This window comes from Sphaerodactylus townsendi, linkage group LG09 (assembly GCF_021028975.2).
Source record: "Sphaerodactylus townsendi isolate TG3544 linkage group LG09, MPM_Stown_v2.3, whole genome shotgun sequence".
Classification (NCBI taxonomy): domain Eukaryota; kingdom Metazoa; phylum Chordata; class Lepidosauria; order Squamata; family Sphaerodactylidae; genus Sphaerodactylus; species Sphaerodactylus townsendi.
Window position 1 is genome coordinate 26,964,274 of NC_059433.1, and position 26,872 is coordinate 26,991,145.

Genomic DNA, 26,872 nt, shown 5'->3' on the forward strand with positions numbered 1-26,872 from the left:
GAGTGGCAAGCAAACAATCCCTAACCCTTGCTCTTCTCCTGGGCAGCAAGGAAACCCCCCTCACTACATCTGCTTCCTCTTCTGTCTGTCTACCTAGCTCTGCAGTGGCTGCATCTTCTTCTCCTATTCTCATCTCTTACTTTTTCCAAGAAGCTATAGCTGAGTGGGAACTCCACCTACCCTTTTTCTAGCCCCTCGTGATGATCAGCATAGAAGTTGATACTGTCCACTATCCGCTGCATAGTATAACCCTGTGGTGGCGAACCTTTGGCACCCCAGATGTTATGGACTACAATTCCCATCAGCCCCTTCCAGCATGGCCAATTGGCCATGCTAGCAGGAGCTGATGGGAATTGTAGTCCATAACATCTGGAGTGCCAAAGGTTCGCCACCACTGGACTATAACCACTGATCCTCCTCAGTGGGAGGATCAGAGTGGTTAAAGCAGAGGCAGCTTGCAAATGAACAGTGATTTCTTCCAAAAGGTGCTACTTCAGAGGATATTTGCACAATTAGAACTGATAGCTTCTGGATATGGATGGGAGGATTGGACAGAGGCCTCACAGCTGTGTCATGCTCATCAGAGGGGAATCTTCACTATGAAGAAGGCAGAGTGTTTGCATGGTTTTCATCTACCAAACTTGGATGGGGTTAAGCTCTCCTTAGTAGATCAGTACTCTTGGGACTGGCCTCATTGATGGGTCGATACTGGCCATTTCTACATGGGTTATCAGTCCTACGTACAATGCTGCTGGGAAGCAGTTTTTTAATTTTATTTTGCAGCATCGTGGTGCATATATCCACCTTCCAGGGGTTCCCTAGGTCTGCTGAGATTTTTCTGCTTTGCTGCAGAGTCTAGGGAAAGATTGCAATAAAGACTTGATGGCTGCCATGTGGGTGGGAAAGTTTTGATTTTCCTATACGCATTGTAGCCAGTTGGCAAATTTAACCTGGCTATCCCTTTACAACCTTTTCCCTTGACACTTTCCCCATAATATCCATTTATTTTCTATGCCACCATGGAGCTTTTAATTTTTTTAAAAAAAATTGGCAATTCACTATCGTTGTATCAATAGATATAATAGGTTTCTCAAATCCCTGAATCCCCAGCTTTCTTTTTTTTAAAAAAAAAAAATAAGCCTCCATTCCTTTCCATTGCAGAAAGGGGAAAGCGTATCTCTTCAGCAGGTGAGGCTAGAGACTTACTTTAAAAAAAATGTAAGCTGGGAATTCGGTGAACCTGCTACACATTTTTATAATGGTACATTACTGTAATGATATTAAATTGCCAATTTGTTTTAAAAAATTAAAAGTTCTAGTGGCCCATGGGAAGGTGGGGGACTTGGGCATGCAACTAGTAGGAAAGCCTCCAAATGGCAATAGGGAAATTGCACAAAGCCTGTTGCCATGTGGAAACCACCCATATTGCTAGAAGTGCCTTATTTCAATCACATTTAATTTATGAGCAAATTTATTATATAGACTCTGCCAGAATAACCCTGCTGATTCACAGTGCTTGTTAGAAGCCTCAAGTGGTACAAAATACAAGATGGAGGGCATACAAGGGATTGGATAGCTTGATACGTCCATCAGTGGCTACTAGCCCTGGAGGATACGTCCATCAGTGGCTACTAGCCCTGGTGACTAAAGAGAACCTTCACATTCAGAGGCACTTAGCCTCTGAGTCTCTGTGCCAAGAGGCAGCATCAGGGAAGGCCTCTGCCTCTGTTCCCTGCTGTTCGACTCCAGAGGAACTGGTTGGCCGCTGTGTGAGACAGGATTCTGGACTAGATGGACTTCTAGTCTGATCCAAGAGGCCTGTTCTTATGTAAGTGCACCTTTCTTCAAGATGACCTAGTAAAGCTGTTGAAATATGCTTACATATTAAATGATGTAGAAATATCATATATCATATATCAAAATATACATTTATTTACTAACTAGCTGTACCCGGCCACGAGTTGCTGTGGCTCATCTGGTGAAATGCCATCTGGTGCATGCCACCCCCAACTCCTTCCCATTCCTTTGCATGTCATCCCTCCTTCCCCACCCCCTCCCTCCGCTAGGGTGGGTGGGCCATGTCCTTCCCCCTCCCTCCTCTCCCTTGCATGCCACCCCTCCACCTCCCCACCCCCTCTCCTCCTTTGCATGCCACCCCTCCCTCACTCCCCTTCCCTTGCATGCCACCCCTTTGAGGGTCCATAACTTCCCTTGCATGCCACCCCTTTGAGGGTCCATTTACCAACAGCATGTGAAGGAAGAAGCATGCATCCTGATTGGCTTACACAACATTGTGTCAAAATTCTACAAAAACACATAAAAACACGCGTGGAGTCGAATAGAACGTTATGTCCAAATTTCAGAGCAATTGGTGAAGGACTTTTGGAGATTTGGGATTTGGTACAAACAAACACTTACATTTTTATTAATATAGATAGATATTCAAATTTGGGAACTGGATATTCTGTGTACATCAGTTGGTTGTAAGTAATTCTCCATTTGCTTCTCTCTCTTTTTTTTTAAAAAAAGTAATCCAAGTTTGGTGACAAGGTTCTTTTAATAGATGTGTGTATATATATATATTTGTTACACATTGTATTACATTTCTACATCTGTATCTCATGAGTTCCAAATGCTAATAGTTTCTAGAGAGCTTGAGAATTGTTCCCAGTTTAAAAAAAAGCACAAAAAGACAAAAGCAGGTTAGATCTGCAAGGCCCAAGAGAAGCTTTTTGGATATTTTAACCGGCTCACATCTGCAAAGCTCATTTATTTTTACTTCTGTATTTAGGAGGGTTTTATTTATAGTGTCTCAGCCCCTAGAAGCAGCCAGCTATGACCTTCCTACATCACCGTTCCTATATAGACATCTCATCACAGATGCTGGAGTAACAAAACATTTCACCAGATGTCTGCTGTCTCTACCAAGAATATCTTGCAGTAATAGAACATCTAAAAATGTGTTCCAATAGTTCTAATCAAGTTTTTCCCCTCTGCCACCCCATGGATATTACAGTGGAATGCGGCAACATGGCTGCTAATACAATATGTGGTAATGGTCAAAATCTCAAGGTGACACCTCATTTAGAATCGCGCTGCAAAAGCCTCCCAAGATACCAACCACATCTAAATTCTATGTTTTCTCTTCTTTAAAAACAAATAAATTTAATGAAATATGCTTGACCTTATTAAACATGCAGTGTATATACTTTGAAGACCTGCTCAATGGGTGCAGTTACATAAGTATTGTATTCATTGCTTCCATAGCAACACCTGCAAATTACATCTAAAAGATACAGAAAGGTACATCAGTTATTTTCTCTCAGATCACAGTTTCTAAGTCTCAAAGCAAACCATGTAGGTGTCAGTGCTGAAAGGAATCTTCTCATGGAAGAAGAAGAAGAAGAGTTTGGATTTATATCTCCCCTTTCTCTCCTGCAGGAGACTCAAAGGGGCTTACAATCTCCTTGCCCTTCCTCCCTCACAACAAACACCTTGTGAGGTGGGTGGGGCTGAGAGAGCTCTGAAAAACTGTGACTAGCCCAAGGTCACCCAGCTGGCGTGTGTGGGAGTGTACAGGCTAATCTGAATTCCCCAGATAAGCCTCCACAGCTCAGGCGGCAGACCTGGGAATCAAACCCAGTTCCTCCAGATTAGATATACAAGCTCTTAACCTCCTACGCCACTGCTGGAGGGGAAGAATCCTTGGAGGGCACAGCATATTTGCATTCTGCCCCTGGGTATGAGGCCCTCTGATTTGAAGCCAATATTCACAGTCTGTAATATATGTATGATTCTGTGTTTCATGGAGGGGGAGAGAAAAATGTTTTTTGTTACGTGAACTCCAAAATTTTTGCATTTGGTCTCTATCAGAATAAATATTATTTGCATCAGTATCTGAAGTTCACATCTAGAGCTTTGGTCCATGTTACGCTTGTCATTTTAACCACTAGCCGCAATTAAAGCAGATTGTTTACTGTTGAGAATTTGGAAGCCTTCTGTAAAAGATGAAGCTGGAGAGGTCACAAACATACATACAGGGAAGACCGCTGGCCTTTCTTTCTTTTGCTTATTTTATCCCACTTTTAGTGGTTGATTTTCTGAGTTGGAGGAATACAGGCTGCCAAAGAGAGATGAGCAGAGACGAAGGCCCTTTCTGCACGGTCGGCAAAGAGTGCCCCAGGGATACTAAAAACAGCATCCCTGGGGAGGGGTTCGCAGCGGCCTCGCAACCCCCGAGCGGCGCAAAGATGCTGCTTCTGAACCTCGCTCCCCCAGCGAGGTTTTTCGGAAACAGCGTCTTCCAACTGTTGCCATGCGAAAGGCAGCAGCTGGAAGGCGCCATTTTCCCCACACTGTCCCTGAACGCTTACCTCGTCTCCTGGCTTCTGGCTCGTCGCAGAGGCCAGGAGACATAGCCTCCTGGCCTGCGACTCCAGAGCCGTCGCTCCAGCCTGCGGGGGCGTGCCCCTGGCCTCTGCGATGAGCTGGAAGCCAGGAGAGGAGGTAAGCATTCAGCGACGGTGCAGCCTGTGCGAAGGCTGCGCCGCCGCCTGCCCCCCTCCTGGGACCGTCCGTGTGAATGGTCCCAGGGGGGTGTTGGCATTGTATATGCCGATGCACCCCCGCACTGTTGCAGTGCGGAAAGGGCCCAACATTGGTTAGAGAGAAGTGGTCATCAGTTCCTACTTTGTTTTGCTTGTGATCCTTTCCCTTTTTCTTTGCCTGTCTCCTGGGGTGATTTAGAATTCTCTGTAGTTGAAACTTGGCTTCCGTACAGCTGCTTTTCATGTTGAGTGTAGTACATAGGTGTTTTGATTGCTTATTTTTATCAAGTGTTAATTTTATATCATTCTTCACAGAAGCGTATCTTTAAAAAACCAGATGTGTAATCAAAATGTCCAATTTTTCTTGAACTCCAGCAATCCATTAATTGGTATTTCACGGACTGAAAATTCTGTTATTTTTTTAATCACTCAAGACAAAAACATAATTAGATTTTTGTAAGGCTTTTTGTTAGACAAATAATAAAAGTTACCCTTGCTTTGTAACTTTGTAACTTCTAAACTCTACACAGCTTTGGGCTTCTTGCAGATTAGTTCTCGAGATTAGGAGTAATTAGAAAATTATTTTTAGTTGAACAATGTCCTTCATCTAAATCTCACTCTCTGTTCACAAGTATCAACTTACTCTTCTTGCAAATTTTGATGAAGAATTCTGCTTTTAAAGGGGATTTAAATTCTGTGATCATCTACTGGAGCTGCAAAATGCTGGTGATAAGCAGAAGCTTTGCCGGCCAAATCTGCCAGCATACAATATAGCAGTGATGGCGAGCCTTTTCGAGACCGAGTGCCCAAACTGCAACCCAAAACCCACTCATTTATCACAAAGTGCCAACACGGCAATCTAACCTGAATACTGAGGTTTTAGTACAGAAAAAATGGTTGGCTCAAGGCATGCGTCACTCGGTAGTCGGTGGCTTTGCTTTGAAGCAACTGTGCAACACTTCGAATGGGTGAATCACAACCCTACGAGGGTTTACTCAGAAGCAAACCCCACTGCCAGCAACCGAGCTTACTCCCAGGTAAAGGATCATGCTTTTGTTTTTCCCAGGAAAATCAGTAGGGTTTAACAGCGCTTAACAGGGTTACCTACACTGCTTCCCCAAAACTAGGTCTTAGGTTTAATGCTAATAATCTCCCTGACATAATTACACTATTATCACATGACAAACTCTGTGCACGTGTGCCCACAGAGAGGGCTCTGAGCGCCACCTCTGTCACTCGTGCCATAGGTTCGCCACCACTGCAATATAGTATACATGGGAATAGACATTTTCGTTACCAGTTTTGTGATGATTCAGGCCCGTAAGAAATCCTGCCTGAGTATTCTTTTTCGGTTCTTTTGTGTGAAACATTGTCAAGCCATCTTCTCTCTCTGTGCGATCATTTTAAAAAAACATTGTCTTTCCCGCTGCTGTTTTCCATGTCTTTGTGCCCTAGCTCAACTTCCCCCTTGACACTATTTTTTCATGACCCTGAACTGATTTTTTCCCTCACCTCTTTTATTTTCTCTCACATTTTTTCTTACATGTGGGTACATTTACTAGTGAGTAAACCCATTATTTCATGAAACTATCGTTTTCTTCTTGTTTCTTTTATGTGTGCATAAATTTAACCATGAGAAAACCCACGATTACTACAGAGAATCTAAGACTCTTTGAAGTATCATTTCTACAAATCACCCCTCAAAAAGAGAAAAAAAAACCCCTCACAGCAGCCATGAAACGTTTGGAAGGGAAGAATGCACACAAATGGTAAAAGGGGTGGGGAGATCAAAAATATTTTGCAAACGTTTTAGATGACTTGTGTGGAAATGGCCCCTGTTTCAATAGGATGAGATCCTTGAGTTTAAGGAGGAGTTCCAAATTAAAAATCTTTCTTTCTCTCTGCCAAATAGCTTGTGTGTTCAGTAAGTCTGTAGGTCTATGAAACTGTAACTGTTTTGAAGCAGAGCTACCCTTTGCTGTAAAGATCCTGTACCTTGTTACATTCCTTATACACCAAACCACTAAGCACTGAGCACTTCTAGAGAAGAGACAAACTTCTTTGTGTGTGTGTTGTGAAAAGAAGGTGTTAACGTGAATCAGTCTGGGAAAATGGGTGGGCGAAGTAGTACAAATTACCTCAGATTCCTATTCTCCACCCTCAAGCTTCCACTATAATAGCCTTAGGAAATGAAATTCACATTGCCATACTGACCACTGACAACCCACACCATAATTAAAATGAACTCAGTCACTGTTACTGGAAGGTGTGATGGGCAGATTGGAAGCTGAGAATGCACCTGACAATCACAGAGGGTCTCTTAACCCTCAAAGACAGCTTCTACAATGATACAGGAGGAAGCGTGAGGTGTTCCATTACTCTGGAACCACCATGGGAAAAGAGAGAGCCTATAATACAGCTGAATTGAGAACTTGAAAGGGAAGGGTTCAACCAGGGGGTAAGGTTGAGTTGAGATATATTCAACAAAACCCTTGTAACTGATGGGATTAACTCATTCCTTAATGTTAGGTTTGATTTTCATATGCTCTGTGCTGTTTTATTAAGGACCTCGGAGAGAGGTTTTATTCTCCAGATGGGGTGAACAGTATAAAACAGTTCTTCACCATTAACTGTAAGGAGCTACTGCAAGTTAAGAAAGGAAACTACTCCCTAAAATGCTAAATTCCACTCATGCCTTCCCCAAAATTCTAAATGCCTATAAATGTGTAGATTATACACTGGGATGCCGTGAGGTGCCTGCTTTAAAATATATAAAATCAATTGATAGTGGTGATTTGAAATACTACTTGTCTGAAAACAAGAATATAAACATAATGTATGCAGGTTTTTGTAAATCTAAATTATGATATATGTAGGTTTTTTAAAATTCAGTACAAAATGGTAACATTCTTTTCCCCATTCTTACTGGAACTACTGGGTTTTTAAATGATGGCACATAAGAATGGTTAGCAGAAGCAATTTTTGAAAAAAAATCCTTCAGATTAATTACAGTCCTTTTGCTGATCCTCCTTCATTTACAGACCACTGATCCAGTAGATCTTAAAGCCTTTCAAATGAATGGTTCTTAATGGATTTTTAAAATATGGCATTTCTGGCTGTTCATGCACTTAGTGCAGTAGAATTATCATTTTAAATGCTTGAAGAAATTGTTAAAACCTCATATTTATTTAAATTTGTGTTACTCTGTGCCAAATGCCAGTGCCCCAAAATGCTCAAGCTTTCATTTATGTGAATCTCTGCATATAAAGACTTTCATTATTGTGAGGCATTCCCTACTAACATCACCTTACATATCTTTTCCATTCGAAATAAGAGAATGCTGTCAGGGACAAGTTGCAGCTGATTAGGAGAGCTCTCAAGCCTTTTTTAAATAGCTATCACAGGGGGTGCTAGTGTAGACTGGGTCCATGAGGTGTTAAGCCTTCACCCTGCGAAGTTTTCCGAAGCAAGGAGAGCTGCTGTTATCTTGTGGGACAAGCATACAGTTATTCCATATGTTGTCAGTATTTTTTTTTCTAATGACACAATTAGCAGCTCACAAAACAATAAGGCACCCACGTAGTGCACGCGACTCTCCTCAGAGATAAATGAATCTGCCCAGTCATGCATGAAAGCCACTACCTGAAATCATGAAATAGGGTAGCTTCTCAGCAACTCCATCAAAGGAGGCTTTCAACTCCCAACCCACCACTCCACAGGGAGCCCTTGACACTAGGGGTGGTCCCGTGGACAAAACAGGAGCTGGCGCATAGAGGCCCCACCAGCAGATCAGGGGCTGGTTGCCCCGGCTGTGGTCTGGGAGCCAATTGCCCCGCCCCTGCAGGACCCTGCATGATCTGTTGGGCTTGCAGCACTTCAAACTGCCAGGCCATCTCTCTCAAACCTCGCTGTATCTTGGTCATCTCCCTTCTCAGTGTCTCATTTTCAGCCTCCAAATGGCAGGGGGTCCTGATGCATAGCAGCTGACTGGTAGGACTCTCTAAACTCTGTGAGGTTAGCTTCATTCCAAGACACGCCCTCCTCACGGTGCCTCGACATGATCCCACGATTGCCCTCTTCTGAATCTTTTCATACCCCCTTCACTTCTTAACTTTTCAGATTAACTCTTCGTGTGAAACCATAAATTTGCAACCACGTACATTCACAATCCCACCTGTGCTCTAAATCTTCCAAAGCTGCCCTTCAGTTTTTATCTTTAGTGTCCATTATTATAGATTCAACACAGTATAATCCCATTAAAATAGGGGCTCCTAATTGCTCAGACTGTGAATTATCTAAAGTGAAGTATTCTGACACTAGGAGGATTTTATGCAGTAAAAAAAATGACTGCATGATAGTCAGCTGTCTGTCAGATAATACGATCCATTTGATTATAAATTGATAGCCCCTTTTGTCAGAAGGGGTTAACCTGCTTAATTCTTCTAGATGCATCTATTGCATCTTGGGAAAAACCACTAACATAGAAGTTAGCTTATTACGGTCTCGGCTATGGATTATGTTAGGGCGAAGGCATTTGTCAAATTAAGGGTCATGGAGGTCGAAAGGCAGCATGACCTTAATAGGATATAAGATTGCTGCTTTGATAAATCCTTACTTAACAAGCTTACCCTGATGCCCTAGCTTTCTAACCTCACCAGTTCTGAGTAGAGGAGAGCTTTTACTCTTCCATGCTACAATACTCTACCCTCAGCATTTATTGAAGGGAAATACACCAGGTCCCCAGTCAAAGATTGGACCTGTATCTGCAGTGAGAGCAGAGAAACAGCAGAACGTGTTCTATTTGCCTGCAAGATTTATTATCATGTACAGAAGGTCCCATTGTCACCAATTCTCACAGACTGAAAACAGTATTATCAAACACAAACTGGGAGATAACTTACAAAGTTGCCAAGTACCCTTGGCTAACAACTAGGATGAGAAATAACTGGAAGAAGATAACCTGTGATATAATAATCATCGTGTAAAGCCAGATTTCTCCTCACTGTTGTGGCATTGCTTACTGTATTTAATTTTTTTAAACCATCTAGTAGTATTTTAGTGTTTTGAAGAGATGTTTTGTGTATTAAGTTATCGCTTCTCGGCCTTTTGGCTAAGATCAAGTGTGTAGTGTATTAAGCTACACCATATTGATTGATTGATTGATTGATTGATTGATTGATTGATTGTATTTGTTCTGGTCTATGACCGTAATTAATACATTGATTTATAACACAAACTGAAGAAAGATAAAAGGAGCAAAGGAGGCTTCCTTTGTAACCAGTTTCATCTAGTTTCCAACATGTCCCAGCTGTTTGGACATTGCAAGATTTCTTCCTTACCCCTAGCTTGCCCTTTAGGCTTCGTGTGCTAAGAGGAGCAATGACAGGCAGCCATTTTCTTTTTCTGACTAGCGTAAAACGGTAGACCTTCCTGCACGCTATCTCTCCAGGAGGAGCATGCATACAGCCTCCTGCCACCAGTCGTTTTGAGATGTGTCAATATGGCCATCTCCATACATATAGCTACTTGCCTTTCTGTGTAACCTCTGTGTGGTGGCAACCAGCCTTTCTGCCTTTCTTTTCTAAGGAGAAACTCTTCAGAGGAACCTGGTTTCCAACCTTTAGTGTGGACCTGGGGTTTTCAGCATCAGCCAGGAACCTAACTCTGCTCACAGAATGGTGCAGGGTGTGTGTTTCAAAGCGTGCTCATTAGGTTAGCCTCTGAACTTCATTATAAAAGGAGCTATTTGCATCTGCACTGCCCCATCAATTTTGGTTGTAAAATATTTCAAAACGCCAGTGCCAGACATGGATATGAATAATTTGATCCATCTTTTAAGGCTTTATTCAATTTTTCCCTTTATTTTGGGCTGTCCATATCTTAAGTCATCAGCGTGATTTTTTTTCTCCATATCCAAGAATGTGGAGAATTCTCATAGATGTTACCTTCTAACAGGATGTTGTGTGTGTGTCTTTTCCCAAGAATTTTAAAAAAAACATGCTTAAGCAGCCCTATATGGTGGTTTTTGTCCCTTTCCAGTCTCTTATTTACTTACGATATATGACAAATTTAACTTTTAATTCAAACTAGCTGCCTCAGAACAAAATTTCTAAATATGGCTGGCAACATTAAAAAAAAATTCCCCTAAGGTCTTCCCTGTTCAAGAAAATTAAATTGGCCTGGAGCTGAATATGTGTGAGAACAAAAGCTAACAATGTCTCAGGTTTGTCCTAGTTGCTCACTGACTGCAAATCTATCATCAGTTATGCGTAGTTAAGCCCCATTTACTTCCATGGGACTGATGCATTAATAACTAGGGCAGGATTGCAGCCTAAATGACAATAACGAAGGTCTAATTAACACATTTATTCATCAGTGTTGAATCTGTGGTAAAGTGTAAATTATTTGTGTTTTGCAACCTGTGTTAAGACTGTGCATAGGTGCGTTAGGAAATAATTGAAATAAGAGGTGAAAATCAGACTTAAAAGCACAGTACAACAGTTTATCCATATTTAATGTTTTCCCTGGTGATATTAAGTCGATGTGTATGGCATGTTACGCGTGCATCAGAGCAGATCCCTACAATAATCAGTTCTGAAGAGTCAAGTACAATTTTGAACAGTGGTGGAAGAAAATAAAAATAAGTATTATGTTAGTAGAAGTCTGGTTTAAAAGCTTTTAAAGAAGAATATGAATTGCTGTTTATAGAGGGATACAAAATGATTTGAAAAAACAGAATGAAGATAAAAACATCTGTAGAAAAAAGGAATAGGTTGAAAATACTGTGAATAGGAGTCTAATTAAAGGGGTAAACAGATACAGAACATAAAAATGTTAAAGTGAGAGAGATTTTTGAAGGATTGGAAAAAGACAATTCACTGCACTTTTAAAAAAGGAAAATATCACCACTTATATTAGAATTAAGTGATTGTGTAATTGGCATTGAGACTTCAGTTGTGAATTTTCAGAAAGATTTATCCAGGGATGTATTGATAAAATCAGAGTAGAGTGCAGGAAGCTATAAACTGGAATGGGAAGAAATTAATTATACAAGCTATTCCAGTATTACTTGACATGCCACCTGAAATTCTGACCCAAAGGAGGGAATATACGATTTAATAGACAGACTGAAGACAGATGGCCTCAGATATAAAATGATGTCTTCCATGTATATTAAGCATGGAGCTTTAAAATGAATGACTCATTGTTATGTCCTATGTTGCCTATCTCTTCCTCTTTCTTGCCTTATCAGAAAAAAATCTTTAGACAGAAGGATGTCTAAAATTCTCTTGCTTAAGTTCATTTTGAATACAGAAATGCTAAACACTACAATTCACACAAATGATCTATTAGCAGCCCAATTGCCCTGCCCCTTGCAAAGGTCTTTCTTTTTTAAAAGCAAAAAATTCCTCCATAGGGAAGAACAGAGATATGCATGGTATCTATGCTGGCAACTCCACTGGCACATTTGTCTCTTGCTCTGGCAGAATGGGCATTCATGCCGACAAGGGGGGGCACCAGCTTCAGAGGAGAATTTGCCCCTCCCCCCAGATTTGGGCTGCTCAAGTAAGATTAGTCCAGCTACTACATAAAAGACTGCAATCTTGAGACCACATTCCTGAACACCATGTGACTTGCTTCTGAGTAGACCTGCTTAGGTTTACTCCCAAAGTTTCTGTATGCAGATGATGTTGTTATGAATCTGAATGGATCCAGAAGTTTCAGTGTTGGAAGGTAATCAGCTGATAGGATACCATATTAGGCAGTAATCCAAATTAATAAAATCAGTTAGGAAGCCATGTGCATTGAGCCTTAAAGGCTTTTTCAATTACGTAAAATATCCTGGAAACAATTAGGTATGCAGGTTATTAAAAGAGGCAATTTGACCTTCATTAAAAAAATACTTTGGATAAAAATATGTGGCTAATTAAAAACCAGTACAGTATTGAACTTGACCTTTCTGAAGAAGGTGAATGGGCAAAGAGCAACTTCAGAATTTCCTTGATGATTCAAGGATATTGAAAGCCACCGTGATGTAGTGATTAAGAGTGGTGGATTCTAGTCTTGAGGACTGGATTCGATTCCCCACTCTTCTACATGAGTTAGAGCAGGGGTAGGGAACCTGCGGCTCTCCAGATGTTCAGGAACTACAATTCCCATCAGCCCCTACCAGCATGGCCAATTGGCCATGCTGACAGAGGCTGATCGGAATTGTAGTTCCTGAACATCTGGAGAGCCGCAGGTTCCCTACCCCTGAGTTAGAGGAATGCTAGTTGGAAAGGATGGCCCTTTCCGTACCGCAACGGTGTGGGGGTGCGTCGGCATAAACAATGCTGACGCACCTCCCCGGAACCGTTCGTATGGACGGTCCCAGGAGGGCGGCGGGCAGCAGCACAGCCTTCGCACAGGCTGTGCCATCGCCAAACGCCTACCTTGTCTCCTGGCTTCCAGCTCATCGCAGAAACCAGGGGACATGCCCCGCAGGCTGGAGCGACGGCTCTGGAGTCGCAGGCCAGGGGGGCATGTCCCCTGGCCTCTGCGACAAGCCGGAAGCCAGGAGACAAGGTAGGCGTTCGGGAAAGGGGGGGGAATGGCGCCTTCCAGCCGCTGCCGTTCGCACGGCAGCATTTGGAAGCTGCTGTTTCTGAAATACCTTGCTCAGGGAGCGAGGTTCGGAAACCACGGCTTCGCGCCGCTCGGGGGTTGCGAGGCTGCCGGTGCTGTGATATAGCAGCAGCAGCCGTGCGAACCCCTCCCCAGGAACGCTGTATTCCGCCCGTGCGGAAACAGCCGATGAGAGGTACAGTTTTTTTCACTTTTGATGGATACTATTACCTTTGGCTGACCCAGCAAGAGTTTGGAAGTATATCTGGATCGTTGTTTTCCAGTGGAGAGCATAAGATGAATGCAGTGACTAAAAGATATTTTTACTGTCTGCATTTGGTGTGAAAATTACCTCCCTACTTGGACTCAGCCTATTTAGCCTGACTTCTCCACAGTACTATTGAGATTAGACTATTCTAATATTCATTACATGGGGTTACTGTGGAAGACTTCTTGTAAACTTCATCACAGCTGCTGCACCACAGTTTCTAAGTTACCCTTCAGTTGCTAAAGTCATTACATTGGCTTGCCCATATTTATTTCCAAGTCCAGTTCAAAACACTGTGGGTGAACTATAAACCCTTCATGGCCCAGGACCCACATATCTTCAGGGCTCCCTCTCTCAACATAGTGCTGGGCTGGGCAGTAGCTTCATTCATCAGTTTGAAGTGTGTTTAGAATTCAGTTGTTCAGGCAGATCAGATCAGTGTCTGTCCAGAATTTTTTGGCGGTGGCTTCAGTATGGTGGCTGGCTTTCTATAACATATATGAACATATTAGCAGATATTGAGTTATTTAGCTGGTTGATCCAGTCGATAAATGTCTTTTGGTCTTGTGCTTTGGCTGTATTTATGTTTTATTTTTTTCCCCCTGTTTTGGTATATTTTTAAAATAATTGTTATCACTCTGAATCATTTTTTTTAGAAAAAAAAGCATGCAAATATGTCTTAATTTAAAAAAGAAAATTAAACAAATGATATAAAACTTAGGCAAATCCATGGGATTTTATTTGGGGGTGTATATTGTAAAAGATAGGACTCAGGATGTCTTATGAATGGGCAATCTACCCCCAATACATAAATGGGCTTAGCTGCAAAAAACAAGAACAAAAAATCTGAGATGTTTTCAAGCTCATTTCTGAAATGTGGGGACTTTGAAACAATCTCAGTAATGTCATAGGCCTCTTCTGCACATGCAGAATGATGCACTTTCAATCCACTTTCAATGCACTTTGCAGCTGGATTTTACTGTGTGGAATAGCAAAATCCATTTGCAGTTGTGAAAATGGATTGAAAGTGCATTATTCTGCATGTGCAGAAGGGACCATAGTGCTACAAGGCTTCCCATGAATCTCTGAACTCGCTTCTCAGGAGTCCTGAACTTGGCTGTATCAGCTTAGGGGAAGGAGGGAGCTTCTTTATCCCTGCCATCAGGTCCTTCTGGGAAGCGTGTTTTCCCTATGCACTGTGTTGGTGGCGTTTCTGGCACCTGGGAAAGTGCCTTACTGGCATTCCAGATATAAGGAAGACCTCCTTCTCCATGCTGTGATTTCCAAAGTCAGACAAATGGCTGAAAGAAAGGAAAGAGGTCTTCCGTGGCCCCAGTTAAACTGAGCCCAGGTAAAACTCAAGACCATAATGCTAACCTGGATTTTAAAGCAAACATTATGAAAGACCTTATTTTCCATTCCCAAATTAGGAAATTATTATTGTTGGCAACATCTTTACTCATGAATCTTTTGACAGCAGTCAAAATGTGATTTAAAGTGAAAGAGAGGTATTTTCCCTTCCCATTCTAGAATTGTCCCATCCAGTCTGAGATGTGAATATGCTGATTAAACTCAGTATGAATGAATTCCTGAAATCAGAAAGGTTAAGAACGGATTTATAGAATGGTAGCCATTTTAAAAAAAATGTTTTGAATGAAAATTTTCAGGGTAAAGGTGGACTAGGTACATTGTTCCTGTTTTACTTTTTACTGTGATCTAAGAGTTTTATGTCTTCTAGATGTTTGTATTGTTTATAATCAGCATTTATCCATACTTATGGTATATTGTTTATGCTGTTATCAAGCGTATATTTACATTCATTTTGTTTACAATATATGTTTGTATTTTTGTTAACTAAATACTAAAAAAAGTTAGTAATGGGGTAAAGTAGATGTAATCCTTGTCTGTGCCAAAATGGAGATTTTTTAAAAAATGAACATTATTGTATATCTTTTAAGTCCCATGGAGGTAGTATACTTCTTATATTAGATCGATAGTTTTACAAAGAAACAATCAACCAATGGTCCGTTAGTGGAACTCCTTTTCTGAGTTTACTGTTTTGTTTCCAAGTGTTCATGATCTGACTACAATTCCCCCGTCTTCTGTGGGCATGGAGTGGAGCAGACTCTTGGGAACAACATGGCATGTGATGTCTCGATCTGTAGTGATAACTGGCAATATCCTTTTCAAACTTTGAAAGGGGGCACTTGATCTGGCAAAATAGTCACAGGAACTGGGATTTTTAGCATAATATTCAAAGGTTATTCCACTAATGCATTTATCTTAATGCACTGGGTTTCTTCCAAAGGTAGTCAGGGTGTGGCAAAACTTTCTGTAGAGTTGCTGGTTAATTAAAATGGACTTTTCTCTTCAGTAGATCTTATATTAGCTGAGGTGGACGTTAATTCCGGATGGCACATTGGGTTGGAAACAATAAAAGCTAGATTTTTTAAAGTTTTCTCTTAGAATCCCGTACAGGCATCCTCAAACATTAAAAGTTTCTTTGGTTCTGGTCTGATAATGTTTTGTCTGTCACTTTCATGCCCCTGAGCTCTCAGGCCCATAGCTTTTAAAGCTTTACCATTTGCTTTAGTTTTTTGAAGAACTGTTAGATGTGCTGCTTTCTTAGAAACATGTTTCACACTATTGACTGATCTGTGAAGTAACTACAGATGCTGTGAACCATTAAAGAGAGGCACTCCACTGATATGAACAATAACAAATTGTAAATGCATGCCTTGGGGCAGTAGTTTTTATATTGAGTTGGTACTGTTTCATCTGGAATAGCTTCTGGCTGATGTAATTATCAATAAACCAGCCCACTTGTTTTCCAGCCTTATCCTTTTTTCATCCTGCCTCCACTGAAGAGTTTTTCCTCAAGAGTCCATTTCCAAATTTTAAAGGCCTTTGTTTATGGTGATGGCCATTTTCAGAAGTAAATGTGTGAGTTTTTGAATTGCAAGGTGTGATGGACAGGAGGCTGTCCATTTTTTTACCCATGAAGGGAAAAGCAACCACTCAAGAAGAAGAAGAAGAAGGAGTTTGGATTTATATCCCCCCTTTCTCTCCTGCAGGAGACTCAAAGGGGCTTACAATCTCCTTGCCCTTCCTCCCTCACAACAAACACCCTGTGAGGTGGGTGGGGCTGAGAGAGCTCCGAGAAGCTGTGACTAGCCCAAGGTCACCCAGCTAGCGTGTGTGGGAGTACACAGGCTAATCTGAATTCCCCAGATAAGCCTCCACAGCTCAGGCGGCAGAGCGGAGAATCAAACCCAGTTCCTCCAGATTAGATACACGAGCTCTTAACCTCCTACGCCACTGCTGCTCAGATGGAGTACTGCTCCAGGATCTCATCACCTTCAAGATGTTGGAGGGTTGATATGTAATCCAGGGAAAGGTAGTTGTCCCTAAATCTTCTACACATGTTTAAGCAGTTCTGCTTCATTGAGTTCTTCTTTAAGCCTATTGAGTCAAACAACAAAGAACAGAAGTGGTCTGCTGGATCAGAGCAGTGGTCCAGCTAGTCTTGCACACTGCTTCACACGGGAACCAGCTTTTAGTACTCGATGGCCAACGAACAGGCCATAGAGGCCAAGGTTTTCCTTTGATTTTGCCTGCTGGCAGTAGTAAGTAGAAATTTAATGTCTTGGGAAATGGAGGTTCCCTTTAGTCACTATGGCTAGTATATTTGAAGAAGAGTTTGGATTTATATCCCCCCTTTCTCTCCTGTAGGAAACTCAAAGGGGCTTACAATCTCCTTGCCCTTCCCCCCTCACCCTGTGAGGTAGGTGGGGCTCCTTGCCCTTCCCCCCTCACCCTGTGAGGTAGGTGGGGCTGAGAGAGCTCCGGAAAGCTGTGAGTAGCCCAAGGTCACCCAGCTGGCGTGTGTGGGAGCTCACAGGCTAATCTGAATTCCCCAGATAAGCCTCCACAGCTCAGGCGGCAGAGCGGGGAATCAAACCCGGTTCCTCCAGATTAGAATGCACCTTGCCTGGTCTTAAGCACTATGCCTTCTGGTTTGCAGGGTGAGCACAAGATGAGGAGCTTCTTTGTTGTAGCATTATGATCTTTCCGATATGAAATGTTGCTTATGTCCTATTTTATCTTTCTGATTTGGGTGTTGCTTTGTCTTTTCTGTCTAATCTTGGGGGTTACTTTTGGTTGTATTTTTGACATTTTATATATGTAATTATGAGCTGTTGTTAGGAGCTGTCCTTTGGATTCATTTTAGATAGGTGTGGGATAGAAATGCTTTTAAGCAGTGTTTAGCCTCTTCCTGAAACTCAGTTCACTTTCTTGAAGGCCATTGTAGTGAGTTGTACATCTGATGTAATGTACAAAGCAGAGTCAAGAATCTCACATCTCTACCTTTGTGCTTATATCAGTCATTGAATTATCTGTTTCTACCACAAAAATGCAGCTGTGTAAGGCTATGATAGACTTTGTATTGGCTGAATAAGAAGTTATTCTTGGGTCCCTCTGATTCCAGTTCAATTCTATATATACTGCATTATATATATTCTGTGTATGCTTGTGTGTATGTGTGTAACTGAATTTACAGATAAACTGTTTTGTCTGTTGTGGCAGAACAAGCCTTCTTTGTCCTTCAGGCTGTATTTCACCCACCCCTCTTCCAGGGATTCCCAACTTCTCTAGGGTAACTGCTGCCACCACCATCTTTCTTGGAATTTCCCACTGAAGGGAATTAGCCCCCCCCAGCTTCCTTCCCAACTCTGAGACCTTGCCTCTGTGTCTCCCATTTCCCCTCTCCTGGGTTATGGCCTCGTGAGCATCTGGAGGAATAGCTGCTTGCCAACTGCTAGTCTTTCCCATTGCTGGCACTCCATTCATAACATAGTGTGTCCAAGACAATGGAGGTCTATCTGGTGTAGAGAACTGCTAGCAGCATCCAATGATAAAAAGTATTTACAGTGGAACCTCGGTTTTCATTGTCTTCGGTTTTCATCGGTTTCGGTTTTCATCGATTTTTCAGTTAAAAATTTGTCTCGGTTTTCATCTATTTGCCTTGGTTTTCATCGATTTGCAGTAATGTGCATGGGTTTGTGGAGGAAAATCACCCGGAAAATCACCTGTTGCAGGCCATGTCTGCAACTTGTTTAATGACAATATCTTTGGACAGCTTTCTGGTGCGACATTGGTCCACAGGCACTGAAGCTGGTCCTAGTGTTATTGTTTGTTGCTGCTTTCAGCATTAAACACTATGTTTATTCACCCAAAATGTGTTTTTGGTATGTTTTTTGGAGTGCCTAGAATGGATTAATTGGATTTACATTGAATCCTGTGGAAAAGTTTGCCTCGATTTTCATCAGTTTCGGTTTCCATCTATTCTTTTCAGATGGATTACCAAAGAAAACCGAGGTTCCACTGTATTAAAAAGAAAATGTTTACAAGCATAATTTCAGCACTGCACCAGACTGAGCAACAGATTAAAAAGAATTGAGGGCTAAATGCAATTCCTCTGACTTTTTCTCTATACAGCCCTATCAGTTGTTAAAACAAGACAGGCTCTTTAGCTTAGGATGTTTCAGCTATCTACAGATTCTCCATTACCTAGAAGATGTTTTTCAGCTTCTTGGGTGAGCACATGGTCAAAATGGCTGATGCCTCCAGAATTCCAGCAAGAGCTCTGTCCCCTCCGATGGTCTCAGCCAAAATAGAGCATCTTCCTTGCTCCCAATAGTTTTATCAGTTCCCCATTCCCTTGACCTGGTCAGTCTGGGTCAAGGAATCTTTTCCTGCTGGCTCCAGGAATCCTCTTCCTGAAGTCCTTCTGTCATTTTAAGTCCTCCAAATCTGTGATGCTCATTTGGAGAAGGAAGGGGGACTCAACCAATCCCATTTTCTCTTGCTACCCATTTTCTCTTTCTAAGATGGTCGGGTGAGATTGGAAGCCTGGTGCTCAGGAAAAAAGGAGGGAAAGGCTTAAACGTTCCCTTCAAACCTCTTTCTTCACACCTGTAAAAGGAAAGATACTGGCTGCAGATATATTTTTGTGTCTTTAGCCTAAAGAAGTATCCCTAGGGTACTTTAAATATTCTAAAGCAAAGTTGATATAGTTTTCTCACTAAGCATGCCATTAGAAGGCCGGCCTTGAGTGCAGAATTAAGAGGGAAGAGTTGTAGTGATGGGGATCTATTTCCATGGTTACCTTGCCAAATGGCAAGAAATTCGCATGTTCTTCCTCATTTTTGTTGCCATATTGAAGCAGCACATAACCGGTTGAAGCTATCAGAGCCCAAATCAAAAAGTTTAATAATATTTGCTCCTATTAAGGTAGGATGAGCTGTTTTTTTATGATTATGCCCCAGAGGTTTTAAAGATGGAGACGCTACAGAAGACCAGTGACAGTTCTCAGTGGCTGCTGTCATGCAGCAAATGTTAAGCCGGTTCACATGATTTCCTGATGCTACCCTTAATAAATGCAAACCTTAGTTTTGCTTATGACCTTTTGTAATGTGATCTTTGATCCATCGAGGTGCCATTCACTTCTGATGCATCCTCCAAATCCCCTTTTTTATGCATTTTAAATCAACACATGCTTGCTTTGAATTTATGCATGTGCGTAGAAGGAGATGTAATTTAAACACATCTGTTCAAATATGCATTTCAGATAAACTTGGTGCTGGTTCTAATAATATGGCTGAGTTTTTGACGGGTATTAGATCCCCAAAGTACACACCAGATGGCATTTATTAGAGATTTAATGGAAATGAAGTTTAAGGATGTTGAGCTTTTGTCTTAAGTCTCTCATTTTAAAGTCATAAAACAGTAATGATCTGCAGTTATAAATCTTTAATGAAGTTTTGTGTAAGGATTCATTTGGGTGGAAAGTGTATTCTGTTTTAAAGACAAGTAAACTAAATAGGTGTTGAAGCTTAAATTATTTCTTCAAAGGAATCAGTGAAAGGTGAGTACATTTGGATATTTAGTCTGCAACTGCTGGAGGAGGAAACCAACTCCAGGAGTTTCTGTTGTAGAAACAAAAAGAAGAGTTGTTTCACTAATGCCTACTTAGTGTTGCTATATAATTACAATGGAAACTCCCCACCCCCACCCAAAAGGAAATCCCAATCTGTAATTAAATTATTTCCTTCTGCAGTCTATTTCTGACTTGCCTGGTCTTCTTACTTTTGAAGAATAGTTCTTTCTACATCCTTTACAGAAGTTTTAGAAGTTATTTAGCTACAGAAGTGGCATACAGTCCAGATAACCAAAAATGATGACCTTATCTGTTCTGTCCAAAAGAAGTATTTTGTGAAAGATTTCAAGTCTAGGCAATGTTAATGAAGTGACTTCAGTTAAATGGAATTGATGCCCAAGAGAATGAGTATTCCTGCAGTTCTGGAACATGGTTCATTGATAGGAGGACTGTAGGTCAATCTAGACAACCTGTTGACCACCTATCTGCACCTAATGTGCAGTAAAATATTCCTTTCCATTTGGCAGGACACTTGAGAGGGTGGATACTGATCACAATTTATCTAGCAGTGTGATTGCAACCCTTTTTTTGCACATTTCAACACAGATCTAAAGCTGAGGATTGTAAGAGATGATCTTAGAGATCCGAGCATCCCAAGTTATCACCACCAACACCCCTTTTTGCAGTTAACCCTTTTTGTTCTTGTGCAGGAAGAATTTGTATGAGGGTTCAGAGGTGCTTTTCAGGTAAAAAGATTCTCATTCAACAAAGCAGCAGACTATTCTAGTGTCCGCTGTGGAGAAGTCTTCCAAATATAATTTTTTGACTCCTGAGTTTATCATAGAGTCAGGCATGTTTGGAGCAATTTCTTCATTCAATCAGGCGTAATCTTTCTATTCAAAAAGTTTATTTAAGATACAAAGGCAAAAGGAAAAGGGGGAAAGGATTCAAACCAGCAAATTTAAAAGAGAATAAAATGTTCCATAGAGGATCCATACCATGTTTTGATTTGTGTGACTGTAAAAAAAATGTGTGCCATCCCATGTACCTCTTTTCTGTACATAAAGCAATGTAAAAACAACTTGGACACTGTTTTTAAAACCCTGAAAATATTTTCTTTAAAATATTTATTGGTTATAGGCTGTTATAGGGTGTTGCTATTATACACTTTTTGGAATGAAACCTTGGTACTGCAAAGGGTTTTTTTTTGTATTTTATTACTAGTAGAGCAAAAGGCAAATCAGTTTGGAAGACAAGTGGCAGGAATCCTCTTCAGTAGAAAAAAATATTTTAAAATATTTGAGGGGAAGTGAATTAGGTACTAGATCATGTAAAAGGACAAAGGGGTGGCAGATATCTTGCCTTGGTAGAATTTCTTGCTGATGAATTGGTTGGGATAGGCAGTCCAATAGCACATTACATTGGTTAAAAAGCAATCAAAAGAGAAGACTTAAATAGTGGTCTTTAAACAACGTGTCTGACAAATAGAAGTTAAAATGTCGTCTTCCTTTAATTCCGTGTTTTATTCACTTTTAATATAGAGGTGAAGAAACCTACTGCTGTTAGCCTGGCACTGTGTTCTTATGACTCCGGGTCAGTATCATGACAGGATTTCTTAAGGTGATTTATTAGAGTTGCTGATGCTGGCTTCCGAACATTAAAATGCCATAATGCCAAATGTCTTTTTCATGGACGTTGTAACGCCTTGTGATAGAATAACTAAATCATTAAGAACGTCTCTAATTAGTTGTAGTGTGGCTAGATGGTTCAAATCCAACGGCCTATCAGAGGAAATTACACTCTTGTGTGTTGGTCTCACTCCTATTCCCTCATCAAGAACCGCTGCCTGAATACTTTATAGTGCTCAAATATGGTAACCTGCACAAAATTCGGAACAGTTTCCTTACCTGGTTGTATTTAATATGACTCAATCAGTGTTGTGATGAATGCTTGTGGTAAGTAAGTAAGGTCGAAATTCAAGTATTTGTAGCCCAGTGGCAGTGAGTAGCAACTATTTCCATTTTCAGATGTCACCTTGGCACAATTTTTCCAGATTTTCTTCCTGAAATGTAAACTGTGGCAATGTCGTGGTACTAAATAGCCTATCATATTGTCATAGCACACAGGGACAATAAAAAGTAAGGAAAATTCTTAACGGGGCCTTACACATGGCTTATTTGCCTCAGCTTGGTTGCTGTTGGAAAGTTGGGGGGGGGGGTTCTCCCCTTCCTTATAGCAACATTGTCCTTTCATACAACTCCTGGATTTTCTGTGTCCTTTTCAAAATCAGCTTTATTCTGTCCTTTTCAGAAAGGTCTCAGAAAAGCTGCAATGGCAGCTACGAGGAAAGGAAAGTTCAGATCTTTTCCAGTCCCATCCACGCTGACATTTTCACCAGCTACTTAAAACTACCATTTGCTCTCTCACACCAGGGATTGCTGTAGAATTATAACTTTAGAAAATCTGCTGCAACAATGGGCTAATGTCTCGCTTTCATTTTTTTAAACATCTCCATCTCTTTTAGTTGCAGAGTCAGAAAGGGAAATGTACACCTTGTACTATTTCCCTCATAACTCTGACAATAAAATGGACTTCTTTAAAAAATGGAACAAACCTAAAACTGTACATGGTTATAAGCCCGTGGTGGCGAACCTTTGGCATTCCAGATGTTATGGACTACAATTCCCAATTGGCCATGCTGGCAGGGGCTGATGGGAATTGTAGTCCATAACATCTGGAGTGCCAAAGGTTCGGCACCACTGTAATATAAGCCATGGTGAGATTCAAATAATTTAACAACCGGTTCTGGTGGTGGGATTCAGATAATTTCACAATTGGTTGTTTACAAGCGCCGTTTAACAACCAGTTCTGCCGAAGTGATGCGAACCTGTTGAATCCCACCACTGGTTATAAGGTTATAATAGTTTACCCACCGAGGAAGAACTGATTTTTTAATCTCTCTGTTATGAGGAGCCAAAAAGGGACCTACAAAGGTGAGGCAGGGAAAACGTGAGGAAATCTTCCATGTCGAAGCTTCATTGCTGCTAGACTGTCTTGGCAGCTGCAACAAATCCTTTCCATCTGGAAAACCCATGTGGAAAAATCAGCCATCCCCAAACATTAAATGCATGGAAACTTTTTGACTTCTTACAAAGCAACCTCTGAAAAATCATCAAATGAAGATTTTTCAGCACTTTGCGAAATATTACCATAAATGACCAGCCCCCTTTTCAGTTCAGACCTAAACTGAAATGAATGAAGCAACTTGGACTCCCTGAGAAGGGGCAGGTGGCAGGTGGATTCAAATAATTGCAAATGAGAGTATGCCAGCATATTACTTTAAAAGTCATTCTTCAGAGGCACAACAGAGATGCGGCTTTTAAAAAAATTTTTTATTAAATTTAAAATAGTTACATAATGTATAAACATGTTACAATGAAAACAATAAAAAACAGAAAAGAAAAAAGAATAAAAATCTTATTGTTGCATCTTTCCTCTAATCCAACACAGTTCCTAAATAAGTTTACACAAAACGCGGCTTTAACGGGGATAGCAACCACAATGATGATGCGGCTTTACCAGGGATAGCAACCACAAAATAATTGCAGCATGTTATGTGATGATTCAGCCATATTGTTTTCAGTTTCAATATTTTATAGCAATATTTTGTGTGTTTTGAAATAATAACTTACTTAAGTGTTAATTGGGAAGTGTCATTCATGGAATAATAGTTTTGTACTCTTCTGTTAGTTTTCCTGGAAAAATAATAATAATAAACAGTCCTGACATAATCTGACTGCAACAGTTAGCTCAACAGCATATTTCTAAGAGCTGGGTAAAGTGGGGTGTTTAACTTTAAAAAAAACTGTAAGGATTTGTGTATGTATTGTAATACATTCAACAAAGGAACTGCCACATATATTCAACAGGCCTGCTCAACAAAGGTGTGGAATGCACACAGTCAGACTAGGGGGCATTTTACCATATGGCTGCTACAACCAAAACAAATAATACCTTCTAGGGTTTTCTGCCCTCCACTTGATACAGTGCTGTTTCTGAGAAAGGAAAAGTTAGTTTCCTTAGCAGACTGGTCTACAGCATGAGAAAAGCCCCATATTTGCAGGGGCTAATAGCACTCAGCTGTCAAGTATAAGCTTGGCATCTTATTTAGGATGATTCAGGTTTACCCAAGGGTATGTTTGGGGAAGAACAGGCCATACCTTTGTGGACCTTCAGTGGGGGGGAAATCAAATTTTAGATTAGAGTATTAAGTGCATTGCTTTTTTGCTGTATTCATTGTACAGAATTGGAGGTGACATATATGGAGGAACGATGAGGGGGAATATTTTGAATATATAATTTATATATTTAACATATTAATACTTGTCAATATATCTAATTCTCATCATGACCAAATCTGTAGATACTTAAATTGAGAAACTAGAAACATGAACAGACTAGACATCTTTCTATAAGCCTGAAAAATGCCCCAGGTTTGCAGAAAAATTTGAAACCTTGAAAATAAAATTGGGGGAAGTTAAAACCCTCCAAAACTATGGAACCAGACCTTGTCACTTTCAGAAACAAATGCTCTCATTGGCCATTGCTAGGCATCACAATATTATTGCCAGCTTTCAGCAAATAGCAGGGGCAGGGTCCTTTCCAGGGCTGTTTCAGCCTTCAATGAAGAATATATCAGGACCAGCTCACAGCAAATGTCAGACAACTTGCTATCGTACCCAGAATGCCTCCTCATGTGTAAACAGAAAAATTTGAGGAGAACCGTCTGCAAGCTCACTGCGCACTGAAGAGCCCCTAAGTAAACGTTTTAAGCATAATGGGCTTTGATCTGTTCATACGTTTTCAGCTTAACTTTCCTCACAGGGGTGTTGTGAGAGGAGAATGATATAAACTGCTTTGGGTCCCCATTGTGGAAAAGTAGGATATAAATAAAGTGAAAAAACATCAGTATTGCTGAACATGGCGGGGGGGGGGGGCAGATAACAGGTCAGTGGGTAGGAAGGAGAGAAAGAAGCAGGGAAATGTGAGTGTATGATGCCAGGAGGAGGGAAAGAGGACATAGAAAGGATTAAATGAGATGCGAGTCCCTTGCTTGTTAAATATAAAATTCAGCAAGTTCCTCTCTAATTATGTAACTCCCTAAACTTTTGTAAGTCCTTTACTTTCGACTTTCACTTCAGCTATCTGTTATGTTTCATTGTGGCAATGTTGCCTATAAAGTCATGGGGAAAACTTTGACGTGTTTTTAATGGATTGGGCTGGACCTGCTTGATTGGATTGTGGTTAGCCTTTCTGTTTTTATGCTTTATTTTATTTGGAATACAAGCATGTATTGCCTTTCCCTACCACCACTCCACCTTTGTTGGTAATTATTGCAAAAGAAGCTTTGAGCACATATGCTTATTATGATTTTTTTTTTAAGTGAAAGAGTGTCAGTCAGGGGAGTTTGTGACTGAGGAGCAATAGAATTTGTGTCAAGGACATTTCACCAATTCTAGAATGACTGAAGGTTACCATTCATGTTTCCATAGAAACTGGCAAACATATCAGAAGTAGGTGACATTGCTAGTGTTTTAAGGTATTACATGCTTTTTGCCATGGCCAGCTACGTCATTAAAATGAGTGAAATGACTACAATATAACTGGTTCTTGTCAAATGTAAGGCACATTTTATTAATCTTTTGAATGTCAGGCAATGCTGTTTGCCATTTATTGGCAGACTGGAATGGTTTGCCTCATTTAGGCCTGGCAGAGTTGCGAAGCCCGTGAAACAAGAAAAGAAACTAAGAATGCAGATTTTTTTTTGCTTTGTTCTAATATTGCAGTGCAGATCTTGAAAGAGTTCAGAAGTATGGTAAAGATATTTGAATGTTCTGGCATTGTACTCACTGACATCCTCCTGGCGTTGCCAGTAACAACATGGAGGTAAAAAAATACCAGCATTTTCCAATGTGTCTCCTGTTCTATGTAATAGTAAAGTGCTGATCTGGTTGCTGTAGAAACTGCCATGGACACATGTCTTTAGTAGGTGGTTTTCAAACTTCCTGCTTCAGGGAATTCTCTCTGTTAAGGAACAGCTGAACACTTGGAGTAGAAACCTTAACATATTGCAGAGGAGGCTGAGATTCTGAGACACATAGTTCACATGTGGCACCGGGCCAGGCTTTTGGGGCTGGACTGTTGCTTCATATAAACATAGAATGTAGCTAAAACTCTCCTTCAGATTCACATTTTAGAGGGTGATTGACCAATTAAGGAACCACTGGTAAGCTTTGAAGAACATTCAAGGATCCCAGAACACTATCTCAGAACAAGTGATCAAGCTAAATCAGTGTTTGCCAACCTTTTCGATGTTACGGTACCCTTGACATCACTCTTCATATCTCACGGTACCCCTGCCATCCCCCCCACCTTCCCCTCCCAATGCCCCTGCTTGCACCACCCCCCACCTTCCCCTCCCAGGGTGAAGGGAAGAACTGGGGGGAGGGACAG

General features: G+C 41.0%; 1 protein-coding gene and 1 pseudogene across 3 annotated transcripts in view; both read left to right on the top strand.

Moving 5' to 3' along the window:
- The window catches only part of CDKAL1 (CDK5 regulatory subunit associated protein 1 like 1), a 354,507-nt gene that overhangs the window by 245,154 nt on the left and 82,481 nt on the right, over positions 1 to 26,872 (top strand). The gene's annotated exons all lie outside the window — the stretch shown is intronic.
- Positions 9,638 to 9,772, top strand: LOC125439541 (annotated as a pseudogene).